This window comes from Ictidomys tridecemlineatus, chromosome 1 (assembly GCF_052094955.1).
Source record: "Ictidomys tridecemlineatus isolate mIctTri1 chromosome 1, mIctTri1.hap1, whole genome shotgun sequence".
Classification (NCBI taxonomy): Eukaryota; Metazoa; Chordata; class Mammalia; order Rodentia; family Sciuridae; genus Ictidomys; species Ictidomys tridecemlineatus.
In genome coordinates, this window is record NC_135477.1 from 143,144,256 (window position 1) to 143,161,658 (window position 17,403).

General features: G+C 33.7%; 1 long non-coding RNA gene across 1 annotated transcript; it reads right to left on the minus strand.

Annotated features, from left to right (window-relative positions):
* Positions 1–1,130: 1,130 nt before the first annotated feature.
* Positions 1,131–16,017, minus strand: LOC144366442 (uncharacterized). The gene is made up of 3 exons (XR_013425535.1): positions 15,915–16,017; positions 3,220–3,285; positions 1,131–1,181 (listed from the first exon to the last, which is right to left on the minus strand). It is a non-coding gene; the product is annotated as an uncharacterized LOC144366442 (long non-coding RNA).
* Positions 16,018–17,403: the final 1,386 nt, after the last annotated feature.

The following is a 17,403-nucleotide window of genomic DNA, read 5'->3' on the forward strand; positions in this document are numbered from 1 at the left end:
AAGATGATGTTATTAATGAATAGGAAACTTGCATCAAGGTTAAATGTACTTTAAAATAATATGTTAAAAGCACTACTTTCCCTAAGGGAAGATTATTTTCTAATAGCAATAATAATCAAGACATGCTTTAAAAATTTAAAAATTGTAAAACAAATAAAAGATGCTCTTTGAAAATACTGTTGTATTCTAGTGAAAGTGCCTTGATATCAGCCCCAAGTCCTATAATGTCCTGAGATAAAAGTTGAGAATACAAGATAGGATCAGAGCTCATTCTTCTACCTCATTCACTTCTGGTAACACTGTAATCTGGAGCTTTCCAGGTTCGCGCACAGGCTTTCTGACAAAGGGAAGGACTCTGGGGTGCCATTTAAACTGTAGTTTAAGCAGAAATCAAGGAAAGCAAAGAAACTCTCTGAATCTCAGGCTCCTCCTCTAGATACCTAGAGACTCCCTTGTTATGGCAGATAGTCCATAAATGTTCACTTAACAATAAAAACGAATAAATCACATTGTTTACTATATGTGAGTATGCTCAATCCTAAATATTCCTATGTAGCACTGATACATTATTGACCGATCCAATTCATTGATTCATTTTTTGATTCATCAATATATTTTTCCATTCTATAGACAACTTCCAAGTACCTAATATGAGCCACAAAGCAATGATACCACCATAAAAATAAAATATTTCCTGTTCTTTCAGAACTTACAGTTTAACTGAGAAAGCAGACAGGAGCAATTAGTCACCACAAAACTGGATGAATGACTTCCCTGGAAATGCCCATGAACGATAAAGTCTAGTGTTCTCCAGTGACAGCTCACCTATTCTGAGAATTCTTAGAGCTCTAGCATAGTACTACTAGCTCAATATATCCCCCTTTCTATCTGCACGGAAAATGTTCAAAACCCAGATACATCAGAGTTTATTGATGTTTTTGTCTTCCGTCAAATGTATGTTTACTCAACTAAGCAGAAAAGACAGGCTCAATCGTGTGTCCTTTCAAGGAAAAGACATCATCATCAAAATGATACTTGATAAAACTTTATTTTCAAAATCCTAATCAATACTTTCTTGACTTGAAGATTCATTTTAGGGTCTAGGATTATAATTCAGTGGTAGAGTGCTTACCTAGCATGTGTGAGGCAAATGGGTTTGATCCTCAGCACCACCATAAACTCTATAAGTAAAAAAAAAAAATCATTTTGCTTTTGTTCACTTGAGTTTTCTTTAAAACCAAGTATTATATTGCAAATGGCAAATTGAAGTAAGTCTGCTACCTTTTCATTAAAGTTTTAAATATTTCATCTGAACAGAAACTACAGTTAGAGCTGATATAAATTTCTCCTCATGCCTATAACTCATCTTTTTCCTTCTTTATTTTCTTTAAGATAAGTGTGGTCTCAAAAAATATTCAAATCAATGGTGACCCCAAAACCTCAAAATATGTACAGAAAGGGCAGAGTTGTCACATTTTCAAAGGAGCAAAATATCATAAAACAAATTAAGATCTGGTACAAATATGGAGCTTACTTAATGGTATATCTAAAGAGATGGGCTGGACAAGAGTCTCTGGCCTGTGTGCTGTGACTGTCACTGTCACCATTATAGGTTACTTGTTTTCTCTTTCCTCACTCTGTTTCTGTTAAATGCTGCACAGGACAGCACAATGATGTGAAGTCAGCAGAAGATCTTCTTAGCAATCCCAGAAATAACACCAGAAGTAGCCCACCTATACCTGTTAGTAGATAAGGCATGATTTCGAAGAAAGGGTGAAAAAGTAAATATGTTGTATTTTGATTAAATCAGTGATTTGTACCTCAGGCCTATTTTAATTTTAGAAAGGCTCTCTTTAAAAAAAAATCAATTGCAATAAAGAGTATGTGCTTTGACACTGTTTTCCACTGTTCCGTGATTGCCTAAATTTTCTTGCAGATAAAAGTACAGGAGAGAAATAGGATGGTAAGTAATTTGCCATTTCTTTAAAAGCTGTAGGGGTTAAAAATATATATATAAGAAGAAAAGAAAAAGACTAAGTAAAACCTGGGAGGAAACTGTCTTCTTTTAGTTATGTTCTGTTCTTGCTTTTGTGTTTACAACATGTTCACAAATAAATGATTCCAACTTTTAGCTAGAATTTAAGCCTCAAGTATTCTACTCATTTTGAAAAAGAACATAAAGGCACAGAATGATATATCCAACTTTTGCTGTAACAAAATGTTCCCTTGGAAACTGATTTAAGTTACAGGAGTTATTGGTGCATTTTCAATTAGGTTTATACAAAATTTATATAAAACTGACCTTTGAAATTCATTTTTTTAATTTGTCAGTGAACTACATTTTTCTTGATGTTAGTAAGGGTTAAAAAGGAACTTTTATATGCAAATTAGTATTTTTAAATATAAAAGTACTGAACAATTAACAATGATTACAACTTGAAGAATATTTCTTGTCTCTAAGATGCCCAACACCGCCCTAGGTCTTTATATTATGAAAGCTTTATACTTGACCTCAAGGAGTTCTTGATTTAGTAAGAGAAATGAAAAGATTAATAAACTATTATATTCATAGAGATCATAAAATTGAAAATGAGTATTTTAAGATGGGCAATTTTAAATAAGCCTTTTGTTCATTTGGAAGGCAGATGTGTACAAAACATTAATAGTGATGATGCTTTCATACAAATATTTAATGTGATTTGGGGCTGTAGTGGCTGAGTTGTTCTCCTAGATCCAACCAGGATAGTTAACATTGATGGTTAGGATGGGATAATTGAGGAGCCTGTTCTGGAGAGGCATCCCAGTGGGTAAGCAAGTGGGAGAATGTATCAGAAGTCCCAGGGAGAGTTGAAGCGACATTAAGTGTAGAACATTATTTAGAATTTTATGTGGCATAAGTGACAATAATAAAACTTCAGCTGAGTTGATCAAACAATACAATTTACTGGCTTCCATAACTAAAAAGTACTGGACATAATTGAAAACAGTAGGTGAGATGATGCTGATGGAGTTATCATGAATCCATTTTTCAATTTCTTCTTGACTCTTGTTTACTACTCTGAACTGTCTTCTTTCACAGGCAAGCCAGGGCCAGTGGCAAAAAATGGGTGACCATATCTCTGTGTTTACATTTTATCAATTTTACAATCTAGGTAAAAAGACAGCATTTTCATTCTTCAAAATGTCTGACAATTGAAATTGTCTTAATTAAAGACCTACCTGTGACTCATGCTTCCCCATCCCAGAATCAACTTTTGTGTATCTCATGGAAATTGTATTCAACTTCTGTAAACACAATAATGAAAAGAAGTTAGAAGTTTCTTTTCCATTTAAAATAAGAAAATGCAAGTAGTCCAGGACTACTATGTCAACTACATAGCACGAGGAGCAAGGATTACATGTCACTAAACTTCCATTACTTTTATTGATAAAATTATATCACCAGAAAGCATAAAATACCCTACAGAAAATCATTATAAGGAGTGTGGTAGATTGAAATATTGTTGGACATTAAAAAATAGAGTTTATAGCAATAAATTTCATTTCTATATAGCAGCCATATATTGGTAACACAAAATAAAATATGTCATTTTCTATATTGATAGAAGTATAAGGTACTATATTTATACTTAAATACAAATGATTTGAATGTCATTAATTTTTAAAACAAGATGAAATTTTATGTAGATAATTTAAGCATTAGAGAGAGATTTACATTAATTGATAAAATTATTCAGTATCATAAAGCTATTGCTATACTCCAAATAAATATAAAAATAGATGTCATTCAAATTAAAATCCCTAACAGGGAATGATTTTTTTTCAAGAAATCTACCAGAAAAGTACACAGAAAAGAAAAAAATAATAAGAATCCTTTCAAGGAACTTGTCAATAGAATTTATATGAAAAGAACAAGTACCAAGAATATATAAGACACAAACTACTTGCATTATAGACACTAAGTTATTAATAAACTAAAATAATTAAGGAACATGATATTGGGATAGAGACATAGAAATAGTCTCTATTGTAACAGAATAGAAAATCTATATATGTAAATATATTACATCAATAATGGGTAAAAGAAACTGCTTATTTAATAAATAATACTGAGAAAATTGGTTATTCATATGGAAAAAATTAATGGGTCCTTATTTTACACAATGAGAAGTGGAAATCAATCCTAAATAAGTAATTAATTGAGTATGAGTGGAAAAAATTTTTAACATTTTCAGAAGGACATGTCTTTGAGATATTAATATAGGAATCCAAGGAAATTGATCTCATAGAACTTGAAAGTAGAATTGAGTTCAAAGACCTAGATATATATGTTTAAGCTTATTTAAGCATTATATAACATATACATGAATTGAAACAGCATATACTCATAAATATGTATAATTTTTGTTTTATCAATTTAAAAGTTTAATTTAAATTGAAAACAAAAAAAATCAAGGTGGTGGATATGGTAAATACTCTGAGGATATGTGAATCAAAACATCAGATTGTATGTCATAAATTTATGCAAATACTATGTCAATCAAAAAAATGTAACAAGAAATAAATCAAATGTCCTCCAATTGAGATAAATCAGGTATCCTCTAATTGTAACTCACAGGCTATACCCACGCCTTAAGCTGCTTTTTGTAATAAAGTTTCATTGGAACACAATTATACTCTTTTATATATTGTCTATAGGTGCTTTTATACTATAAAATCAAAGTTGAGTAATTATATCAGAGATGGTATGGATACTAAAACCTAAAATATTTATTATCTGGCCCTTTACAGAGAAGATTGGCAACCTCTTCTCTAAATTTCATTAAGAAGAGATTTTGCTTGTAATGTATAGTCACACATTTTTAGCTATTTTATACCTATGAAAATATATAGAAAATTTAAATGTTTTATCTCACTTAATTCTGAATATTTGATAAAATGTTATTATTTCCCCATATTATATATGAGAAAACTGAGACACAGAAAATAGAAATAACTGCTAAATATCTTTCTAACTTATTAAAAAACAAAAATAGGTTCTTCTGTCTTAAATCAAAATACACTGACTTAAACTCTGACAGAGAAACCAGAGATTGGTTCTAAATCTCTCTCTCTCTCTCTCTCTTTTTTTTTTTATTTTCAGAAACAAGTTTTTACTGTTAAAACAAAAGATGTTGGATCAATGATCTAAAAGAAAGTAAAAACTCAGATGAGAAACATAGATAAATTTAAAGTTATAAAAAAGTATACTTTTGTTTCAAATAATTGGGTTGAAACATTTTCCAATAGAGGAATCATACACACACACATTTTTATCAAATGTATACATCCTGTAATAATGATCTTCCTCCTGCAAAGACTTTCTTTTGTTACTTGTGTTGAAGAATAGAGGAGCAGGTCAATTATTCCTAACATTTTGTCTTTCACATAAGGCTTTAGGAGAATCATCAGCTTAGTGAATAATATAATTCTAATTTTATTTTTAATCTTTTATTCTTTCTTGTGCATATATAGGAGGAGATGTACTTAGGTCTCCAGAACAATTTTTCTTTTTCTTTCTTTTTCTTTTTTTCCCCCCTTAACTGTGCCCCATCCCCAGCCCTTTTAATTTTTTTATTTTGAGATAGGTTTCACTCACTGTGTTGCTTAAGGACCTTACTAATTGCTAAGACTGGCCTGGAATTTGCAATCCTTCTTTCTCAGCTTCTTAAATTGCTGAGATTTCAGGCGTACACCACCAGGCCACTTCCAGAACAATTTTCTTAGACAGACCTTTGGTGAAGAATGTGTGGGGGGGAAAATCTAGTTCAGGCACAGCAATCCTTAAAGATATTGACTTTAGAAACTAAGGGAGTTCTGAGGCTAAAACACAAACATCTGTCGTGGAGTTCAAATGGGATTTATGCTTTGGGGACTTTAAAATAATATTGAGCTGTTGCAAATTATCACACTTTTTTTCTTGTTGTTTCAAAAACTCTGAAAAAAGAAAGGTCACACAATCACTAACAATGTGACCTTTAGTCACCTCACTTGATTAGGTGTTGGTTTTGTAATCTGGAAGGTGAAGAAATTATAATCTACAGCTGAAATCCTCTATGTCAATGAATTGAAATAACTTGTTAATAATTCAAGTATATTATGGTACAATTATAGAAAAGTATAAAACTTCCACAATGTAAAATCACCTCAGTCTAGTCCCTCGGGGGAACTTCTGGTTTATCATTTAATTGCAATGGCACACAGTGCAAATATTTCAAAGCTGGATTCCAAACAGCTTTGGGGCAATGTTGTGCTAATGTGTGCTCCAGGCATCAAAATGCTTTAAGGGATTATTTCAGAGACATAAGAGTTTTAACTAAAATGTGAACATAAGATTACTTGAAGTGGAAGAGGACTGAAAATGTGGGAGAAAATATTTTAGGTTGAGTCAATGTAACTAGGAAAATCTATGTGAGGGGATAAGGCAGGGAGGTGGGAACAGTATAGCCCATGGCATAGGCTCCTTGAAAAGTGAAAAAATAGCCAAGTGCATTTTAATGTGCTATTTCTAAGAATGAAGAGGCAAAATTTCAGGGAACATAGACATTAATATAAAAAACTAAATTTACTTATAAAGCCATATTTTATATTATTAATTTGAAGTATACTTTTTCTGTGAATAATTCAAGTTTAATATTTAAATTAACTGAAACATTTTAATTTTATTCCAATTGTCTTCAGGAGTTGTGGAATTTAAGTTGTAAAAGGAAAAACATGTTTAGTGGATAGATAATCCAGTTATTAAGGATTTAGGTAAATCTGAAATCTTTCACAATATAATACTTTTCTTTGAGATTCAAGAGCATAATGATGCTTTTCATGTTTACTGCTAGTAATAATGCCTCTGCTGTCACCCAATCCTCATCCTCACTCTAAATGTGGTTTCCCTACACCACCCACACAATTATGGTTCTTGAAAATATGCCCTCTGGATTATGCCACTGTGTCTTGATGGGACTCTTGACTAATCCTCCTCTTTTGAAAGGCAGATAGTGTTAATGTCCATCTCATAAGGTTGCAATGAGTACCACGTCCTCCATTAACGCTCTGTGCTCTCTGGAGAATACAGCATGAGACACGACTTAAGTGCTGATTCTTTACTCAGGGAAGAACAACTTTGATCAACAAAAGCAGGAGAAAGGGAACAAAGTCTAGGAAGGATAGGGAGCCATTGAGAGAGAATGTGTTACCTTACTGGCCCCTTCTTTATGACTGGCTATAAACAGACAACCCAGACACAAACCATTTCTTGACAACCTATGTGGAAAAACTATATTTTGAAATAGTCCTACAGAGAGAAGAGAGAAAGGATACTGAATATCCCCTCTCTTGTTTTCCATTGGTCAAAATTGGTCTCCAAGGGCTTTAATTCCTTCATCTTCCAAATCATATGATCAGCTACAAACTGATCACAGTGGCTACTTCCAGGCCCTTTGTTATAGATTTGCCTCATTTGTCGAGAAAAGACAAATGAAGAAAGATATATTAGGTTATTTGAGGCATCAATTGAGGCAGAAAAATGATGATGTAAGCAGAGGGAAAATGAGATATTGACAATTGGAGAAGAGTGTAGGAAGTCTAATTGGCACTTGGATAAGGCCATTATTATTTTTATCACCATTCAAATCTTAGATTCTAACACTACTTTCTCAACCATACTACCTTTTGGTTGTGCTGTGCCTCAGTTCCCACTCTAGGAGTGAACTGGGGGAAAAGGACATAGCATACAACTCCATGCATAAAGGGCAAATTGGCGGCGGGGGGGGGGGCACGGAGGCAAGAGGATGCCTGACTGGAAGGAAGCGCAGTCTCCTTTCTGAGAATGTGGAACTGGAACACTGGAAGAGTGTTTCATAAAGATGGTGACAGATGCCTTAAAATTATTGAAGAAAATTAAAGTGGCTACTTGAAATAAAAGTCAGAAAGCTAAGACAAATAAGGTACAGAATGCTTTGAGGAGAAATCCTGGATGTGACTCTAAGTTACACACAAAGCACAATCCACTTTATGCAGAAACAGAGAAGGTACAAGTATACACTCAAAATATATTTGCAGAGAAAGGAAGAAATTCAAAATGAAAATGTTCAATAAGGAGTAGAAGCAAGATGCCACCAGCTCTACAAGGAATGGACAAGTCGCCTTGGCTCCAGTTCATTTATGTCATCCACCTCTACCTGGCTTGGCTCTTTGTAAACTCCATGTTACCGACATGTATTAGTCAAGAGATTTTTAGGTTCTAAGTAAACGACTCTATGTAAAAACAAAACAAAACAAAAAAATGGCTTGCATACCTAGAAAAATCTATGGAACCTTGGGGTTTGGCTTCAATCAAGAATTTCAAGGTGCTTTAAGAAAATCTAATTTTCTCTTCCCCTTTAGCTCTCATTTTCCTTTGCAGGTCTCATTCTCAGTCATGGAATCTCCAAAGTAGCAGCAATGATGATTCTTAATGCTATTTGGAATCCTTAATCTCTAGAGAAAGGAACTTAAATTTGAATATCCATGTTGATTCCACAAAGATAATTCTGATTTGCTTGTCTTGAATCATTTGGCCTTTTCTAACCTTATCAATGATTCCAGAAAGAAGGCATATTCTGGAAAGCCGAGTGTCATTGTCAAACACTTTAATATTGCAGGTGAATCAACAGTTAGTCTCATGGAGAGGGAAACAAAATCTGTGAACAGAAAAGGTGCTGAACAGAACAAAGGGCAAGAGATGTACTGCATCCTGTATTCTGTTTTGAGGAATCCATCAATTCCTGACATACCATTCTCTCCTTAGAGACCTTGATATACTTAATGCTTAAACACACACACACACACACACACACACACACACACACAGGCAAAATACAAAAGATTTTTGAGCATCTAGTAAACCCATTGCTAGATTTTGGAGCTGTTATTTAACAGGTACAAAATTCAAATAAAATTTGCCTGTATTTGCTCATTAAGGTCATTCTTTAATTCACAGATCATTTTAATTATGAACATTCTGAACTCCTTCTCTGACATACATTGGAGGGGAAATAAAAGCCTCTTCAACAAATGGTGCTGGGAAAACTGGAAATCCATATGCAACAAAATGAAATTAAACCTTTATCTCTCACCATGCACAAAACTCAACTCAAAGGGGATCAAGGATTTAGGAATAAAACCATAGACACTGTGCTAATGGAAGAAAAAGTAGGCCCAAATCTCTATCATGTCAGAATAGGCCCCAACTTCCTTAATAAGACTCCTATAGCACAAAGATTAAAATCATGAATCAATAAATGGGATGGATTCAAACTAAAAAGATTATTCTCAGCAAAAGAAAAAAATCTGTGAGGTGAATAGAGAACCTACATTTTGGGAGCAAATTTTTATCACCATGCACATCAGATAGAACATTAATCTCTAGGATATAAAGAATTCGAAAAATCTTAGCATGGAAAAAATCAAAAATCCAATCAATAAATGAGACAAGGACCTGAACAGACACTTCTCAGAAGATGATATACAATTAATCAACAAATATTAAAAATGTTTAACATCTCTAGCAATTAGAGAAATGAAAATCAAAACTACTCTAAGATTTCATCTCACTCAATTCTATTAAGAATACAAACAACAATAAGTGGTGGCAAGGTTGTGGGGAAAAGATATGCTCATACACTGCTGGTGGGGCTGCAAATTGATGCAGCCATTATGGAAAGCAATATGGAGATTCCTTGGAAAATTGGGAATGGAACCGTCTTTTGACCCAGCTATCCCACTCCTTGGTGTATAACCAAAGGACTTAAAAACAGCATACTACAGGGACACAGCTACATCAATGTTTATAGCAGCACAGTTCACATAGCTAAAGTGTGGAACCCATCTAGATGCCCTTCAGTTGATAAATAGAAAATGAAAATATGGTATATATACACAATAGAATACTATTTAGCATTAAAAGAGAATAAAATCTTAGAGTAATTTTGATTTGCATTTCTCTAATTGCTAATGATGATGAACATTTTTTTTAATATATTTGTTGATTGATTGTATACCTCTTCTGAGAAGTGTCTGTTCAGGTCCTTGGCCCATTTATTGATTGGGCTATTTGTTTTTTTGGTGCTTAGTTTTTGAGTTCTTTATATATTCTAGAAATTAGTGCTCTGATTAGTGCTAACAGATTGTTTCTTTTGCTGAGAAGAAACTTTTTAGTTTGAGTCCAACCCATTTATTGATCCTTGGTTTTAACTCTTGTGCTACAGGAGTCTTATTAAGGAAGTTGAGGCCTAATCCCACATGATTAAGATTAGGGCTACTTTTTCTTCTATTAGATGCAGAGTCTCTGGTTTAATTCCTAGGTCCTTGATCCACTTTGAGTTGAGTTTTGTGCGTGGTGAGAGCTAGGGGTTTAGTTTCATTTTGTTGCATATGTATTTCCAGTTTTCCCAACACCATATGTTGAAGAGGCTGTCTTTTCTCCAATGCATGTTTTGGTGCCTTTGTCTAATATGAGATAATTGTAATTTTGTGGGTTAGTCTCTGTATCCACTATTCTGTACCATTGATCTACCAGTCTGTTTTGGTGCCAATACCATGCTGATTTGGTTACTATTGCTCTGTAGTATAATTTAAGGTTTGGTATAATGATGCCATCTGCTTCACTCTTCTTGCTAAGGATTGCTTTAGCTATTCTGGTTCTCTCATTTTTTTCAGATGAATTTCATGATTATTTTTTCTATTGCTATGAGGAATTCCACTGTGATTTTGATTGGAATTGCATTAAATCTGTATAGTTCTTCAGGTAGTATGGTTATTTTGATAATATTAATTCTGCCTATCCAAGAGAAAGGTAGATCTTTCCATCTTCTAAATTCTTCTTTGATTTCTTTCTTTAGGGTTTTGCAGTTTTCATTGCATAGATCTTTCACCTCTTTTGTTAAATTGATTCCCAAGTATTTGGGAGGGAGAGCATGAGAGGAACAGATGAAGTCTAGATAGGGCAAAGGGGTGGGAGAGGAAGAAAGGGGGCAGGGGGTTAGCAATTATGGTAGAATATTATGGACATCATTATCCAAAGTACATGTATGAAGACATGAATTGGTGTGAACATACTTTATATACAAACAGACATATGAAAAAATGTGCTGTATATGTGTAATAAGAATTGTAATGCATTTCACTGTCATAAAATTTAAAAAATAAAATAAATTTAAATTTAAAAAATAAAATCAATTTAAATTTAAAAAATAAAATCATTTTTTTAAAAAAAGAGAATTAAATCATTGCATTTGCAGGTAAATGGATAGAGTTGGAAAATACAGTGTTAAGGAAAGTTAGCCAATCCCCCCCCCCAAAAAAATGCCAAATGTTTTCTTTGGTATAAGGGAGCATGGGAGAATTAGACAAACTCTAGATAGAGCAAAGGGGAGGGATGTGAAGGGAGGAGGCATGGGGGTAGGAAAGAAAATGGGATGGACATCATTATCCTAAGTACATGTTTGAAGACACAAATGGTGTGATTCTACTTTGTGTACAACCAGAGATGTGTATAATATGAATTGTAATTCATTCTGATGTTACATATAACAAACTAAAATAGAAAATCATTTTAAAAATTTAAAAATTCAAATAAAATATGTAGGTATTTATTAGGATGCATAGAAGATAAAGAATTATTATCCAGGACATTTAAGTTTTCTTTTAATTTTTTAGTAAAATTTTCTTTCAGATATGTGCTATAAATGCTAACTTATGTTCTTTTTGAGATTACATTTTGAGAAAAATCAAATTGTCCTGTGGTTGGAGATTATATATATATATATTAAAGTATAATATATAATTGTGGATGTTGACAAGAGAAAGATATTTGGAAGGATAGAAAGAAAAGAAAAATATATAGTTTTGCAAGGGGATGTCCCTCAATTCTTGTTAGCAGTTTATCAAACTATTAATATGGCCCTGTTTTTTTACCTGAAATCTCTTAACAAACCAAAACTGGGACTAAGTTCATGAGAAAGAGCTCATTGCATAAAGTGTCTGTTAACTTGTCTATATTTTCTCACAGCAATTGATTTTTCTGCTGATTGTGCTTTAGCCTGACCATCTGGATATTTATTTTAAAAATAGAGAAACATGTCCACTTTTAGGTAGCCTCTTGCTTCTCTGATATGTTTGATTTTTTGCATACTCAGTATTCAAATTTAGCTCATACAAATGATGTTTAAATTCTTTTAAAGATTACATTTTTAGATTTTAATTACCTTATATATTATAAGCACATACTGAAGTCTATTAATAAGTCTGATATTGAGAAGCAATAACTTCTACTATATATATGTATATATATATTTATTGTGTGTAGATGAGATACAATATGGCTAATTTTATAATACATGGTTTCATTGGCATTTAGCAGGCACATAAAATGCAGAAATTAAAACAGGTTTTCCTCTATTTCTTTGAGAAATATTTAGTATATGTGTACATATGGGTATGTATGAGTGTGTAGATATTATGTTTTTTTTCTTTTAAAATACCTATATTTTATTTGAGAGAAACCAATTCCTTTTGGTTTATTCTTTTCATAAATTTATTTTTGGGAAAACAAAGGCACAGAAAAGAAAGTAGCAGTCCCATGCTAGTGTTTTGGGGACTATAACAAGCATTTCTCCATGTGTATGTATCAAGCTACATCACACTTAATCTAGTAATGACACCATTTTAATATGATCGTTTTATCTCTTAGCAGACAAGAGCAAAATGCTATACTATGATTCGTCTCTACCTTTGTTACTTAAGCCAATGTTTACATTTTATATCCAAATAAACCTTGAAAGGATCATGAGCTATACCTCAGAATTCATCCTTCATTTGAAAAATGTGAAAGAGATTGTACATTTAATTTCACCACAGGAGGGTAAAAACCCAATGTTGTTTTGAAATGTTTAAGCATAATAAAGGAAGCCATTTGATAGGAATACAAAAATTGTCAGATAAATGTCAATTTATGACTCTATAAACATTCGATCTGTCCAGAAAGTGTGTACTGATTGAGTCGGTTTTGACAGATAAAGAGCACTCACTGAATATCCTTTCCTGAGAAACATCCTTCATTAATATTTACATTTCTCTTGACAGTGCAGTTGCTGCAAGCATAGGTTGAGTAAATATAGCCTGCATTTGGCAAATATACATAGTCATAGGCCTACATTTGTCTAAGAATCCAATTGCTTTGGGTGAGAATATGGGTCTGATTGTTTCTGTGGAATCCCTGTACAGCAAGTGCAATAATTCAAGGGGAAAAAAATCCATGACACTTATTTGAAAGCATGGGGACATTTATAATCTGTGAACTTGTGATAGAGAAAGAACAAAGGGTAGCTTTAATTCCCATCCAATCCCTTCTTTTTTCTATGTGTTCTTCATTTTTTACTCTGCTGTGAGCAGTCACTAAAAATATATCTGGTCAATAAAGGGCAAGTAAAATTGGAGGAGTTGCTATAGGAACACATGAAGTGATGCAGAGCAATAAGCACTCTAATTTATACTGTGTTTTCACGTTATATTTCCATTGTAGTTAAGCTCAACTTCAGAAGAGATTCCTTAAGAAAGAGGCTACTTGAAATGCAGGGGATTCTTTCTGAGAGAATTATGCTTACTAACTTTAAAAATAATAAATCTTAAAACTGAGTAGCACTATAAGCAGAAAACAAGTATTTATTCTATTTATTCCATTATATTTTCAATGCATTTTGACCTAAATCCGTTTTGCACAGTGGAAGACCTGGGAATGCATTTTAATAGTGATGAGAGCATGGGTAATGAGGAGCTGCCAGAAACTGCCTGAGCTCACATCTCTCTGAGTACTCTCTTCCATTTTGATAGGCAGCATCTATATTCCAGCCCCGAGACCCTCCTCATTCCCAATTCTGTTGAATTATCCCACACTCTGGAACTGTGCTCTTCTCAAATGTTGTTTTTCAAAGGTGACAGACCCTCATGCCTTGCTTTTGACCTCCATTTGATAACTCCAGCATAATCATTGAAGGCATTTCAGATCGACATACCCAAATGATTTCACATTCACCAGACCCATGACTGAAAGGACAGGGTCACTGCACCCAGAGACACATGGAACTTTTCCAGAGGGGATGAGGCTTTCTTTGTGAGTATAATTGAGGGAGTGATTAGCTCAACTTCGGTCTGCTTATATCTGTTCATTCTCATGTGTCCAACTCCTAAGCTCAGTCAATTTTCTTTCTTTCCCTCCAAACTTGTGGGGGCAGGAAGAGTTTCCAACCCAGTGATCAAAAAGCTCTATAGATCAAGATAGCTCAGGAAACAAGATCTTTTACAAAATCTTTTAAATGACATGGCTAGACACTAGTGTTTTCCTTATTTCTATGGTAAGTCTCATTCTTTCCTTTAAGAAGAAGAAACAGTAAATTATTTTTTGCTTGACAGTGGAGGAACTGTGGTTAGACTAATTGTCTCATTGCTTCATTTGATTTGATTCATCAAAGTGGATTTCACCTGTGGCATATAGTCAAAGCTTTGGGGTTGGTGAGATAAGGGAAACACAGGAAAAGAAATCCCTAATGAAGGGATGTGTGAGAGGGGTCAGTTATTAATAATTTATGCAAATTACACTTTTTATTATTGAGCAATTAAATGTTAGTTACATAGGGTAAAACAATCAAAAGTTCCAAATTAATTTTTACTATCAGAGGGCAATTAAATGATTTCTGTTCAAGAAATTTTAATCAAGAGAATGCATATGCACACTCATACATCTGAGAGTGGGCAGAAAATAAATATAAAAGCCATTTTTGTGTAACATATTTCTGAGTAAATAGCAAGGCAGTAAGAATCAAGGTTGTGTTTATCAAATATCCAGTGCTTGCTCTTTGCAAGCACATAGCATATGATTTAACATTACCTACTTTACAGAATTACTTTTGTAGAATTGTATATGTAATTCTGGAATGTATTTCAGACTCTTCCAAGGACTGAAACAAAGAGCTTATTTTAAACCTTAGATTGAGACATACTATTGTTTTCAAAAATAAAAATTTAAAGTTGAAGCACTTCTTTTTATCACCCTCAAAGAAAATCATTTAAAAAAAAAGAAAAAGTATATTGTTCCAGGAATATGTCTAATGTTTACAAAATCCCATTTTAAGCTGAATAATCATTTAGTTTCAAATAGATGTTATGGGGACTTGTGGGGGAAGGGATGGAGAAGGGAATTTGAGCCTTCAAAGACAAATGAGACCAGTTTATAAATGGTGCCTCTCATCTCCAGAGCTATTAGCTGGAGGGCAATGCTGAATGTTTAGTCTAAAAAATGAATCACAATCACCCTGCAGAGTAAAGGTTGCAGAGTTAACTAACAACATCAGAAACTGTGCTTCCCAGTGCAACCCATCTTGTCTTTCTAACTATGCTGAATCTGTCTAATCACAAAAGAAACACATTTTTTTTTTTTGGCCTTGAGAGGAACATTAGCAGTTCAACATCTATCACTACATGCCCACACAGAAAAAGAACTCATTTTACAATTAATGAATTGGCTTTTATACATGTACAATTATTTACTATTCATGATTTCTGTTTGAGAGCATTTCTGTGGGATGTTAGAGCTGATGGAGTTCCCCTTCAGACCAATGAGCCTTTTCGATTCTTTGAACTTTGATATCCCTTCCCTGCTGCCATTGAGAATTTAAAGACAACTCTGCCTAAGCTTGATATAATCTTTATATAATCAAACATTCTCTGCCTTTACTTCAAACCAACATGAAGTCATAAAAGTCATACAAAAATTTTTAAAAATCACTTTTTTTCTTAAACTGATACTGGTTTATGTAGCTTAGATAAACAAAGCAAGTGAGGTTCACCTTTAAATTTTAGAGATTCACTCTTCCTGGTCCCTGGTGTAGGACCTCCACATTTAAAAACCTCCAGCATGGTTCAGAGCCTTAAGCCTGCTCCCTGAAGACAGTGACCTTTCAGAGAGAAAACAGAAAGAGAGGTTGAGCCTCCAGACTCTCTCCAGTCTCCCAGACTCCCAGACTCTCAATCAGATCTGTCATTTCTTCAGAGGGTAAGTCAGTGACTCAAAAGACCAGAAGTACTGCCCTCTCCGAGCCCCTTCCTCATGGGAACATGAAGCCATGAAGAGATCCCTTCATCCAGTACAAAACTCCTTCCTGACCTGATGCAGAACATTCTAAGTGGACCTCAACAGTCTGAAATCATTAATCTGCTTTGGTAAGTATTTAAGGTAATATTAAGAACTGATGTAAACATTAGAAAAATCTGGCTGATTAATTTCTCACATTAAGCCACATTTTCTCTAACAAGGATCTTTTGAAATTGGACACATTTATGTGGATATAGTTTTGAAATTTTTATGCTCCTGAAGTCATTGTATTCTCACCTAAAAAGCAGCACACACTCACAGCTCTGCAGGCTCAGTTAGGTTACTCAGTCCATCTTATATTGAATAGTGTTTAAAAAATTATCATATCTCCCACCCCATTTCAGAATCATGAAACCTGCTTTGTGTATATAGAGGCGCACCATGCTCCTGAAATGTTCACCATGGCACCATTCATTATTACCTCCTGTGCTCAAAGGCCATTTTAAGGGTCTGTCAGCATTATGAGCCTCATCTTTCTTATTATAAAAAAGGAATTTCAGATGACTTAACAGGAGATGCAAAATTAAAATGCTCAGAGCCTTTCAATATTCTCCTTGTCTTTGATTTCCAAATGCATTAGTTCTGCCAGAGATTATGCAAATGAGGAAGATATGGCATGAAGAAGGATGGCATGAAGTTTATGAGTCTCAACTATTCTCACATCAAGACAGAACAAATAACCAGACTACAGCAGCTGCACTCCATCAGATGAGCTGCACCCACAGTGATCTTAGGTGATGAGATGAATGGCTCAGTTGATCAGAATGAGCAATCCATCCTTCCTTCATATTATAAGCATTTGGAAAATAAGCATTGCACACTTATGCAAGGTGCTAGGGATCAATGATTAATAACCCAAAGACTTAATAGTATTTATGAACTAACAAAGGACACCTTATACTAAGTGCAATCTTAATACACATATGGGGTTGAGGTTTTCCTCGCTGACTATAAATATAAGTTTCTGAGAGAAAGAAAGAAAAAAATTTTATATATAAAAATTTTATATATAAAATCACCACATGGAGCTAGGAACATCATGGAAAGCAACCCTGGAACAAGTAGCAAGTTAACACTGTTTTAAAGGAGGAGTAAGACTTGGATCAAAAGGGTGGCAGTAGGTAATCCAAGGGGAAACATAAAGAACTCTATAAGCCAAAGAATGAAGCTGAGATGGACCTGCA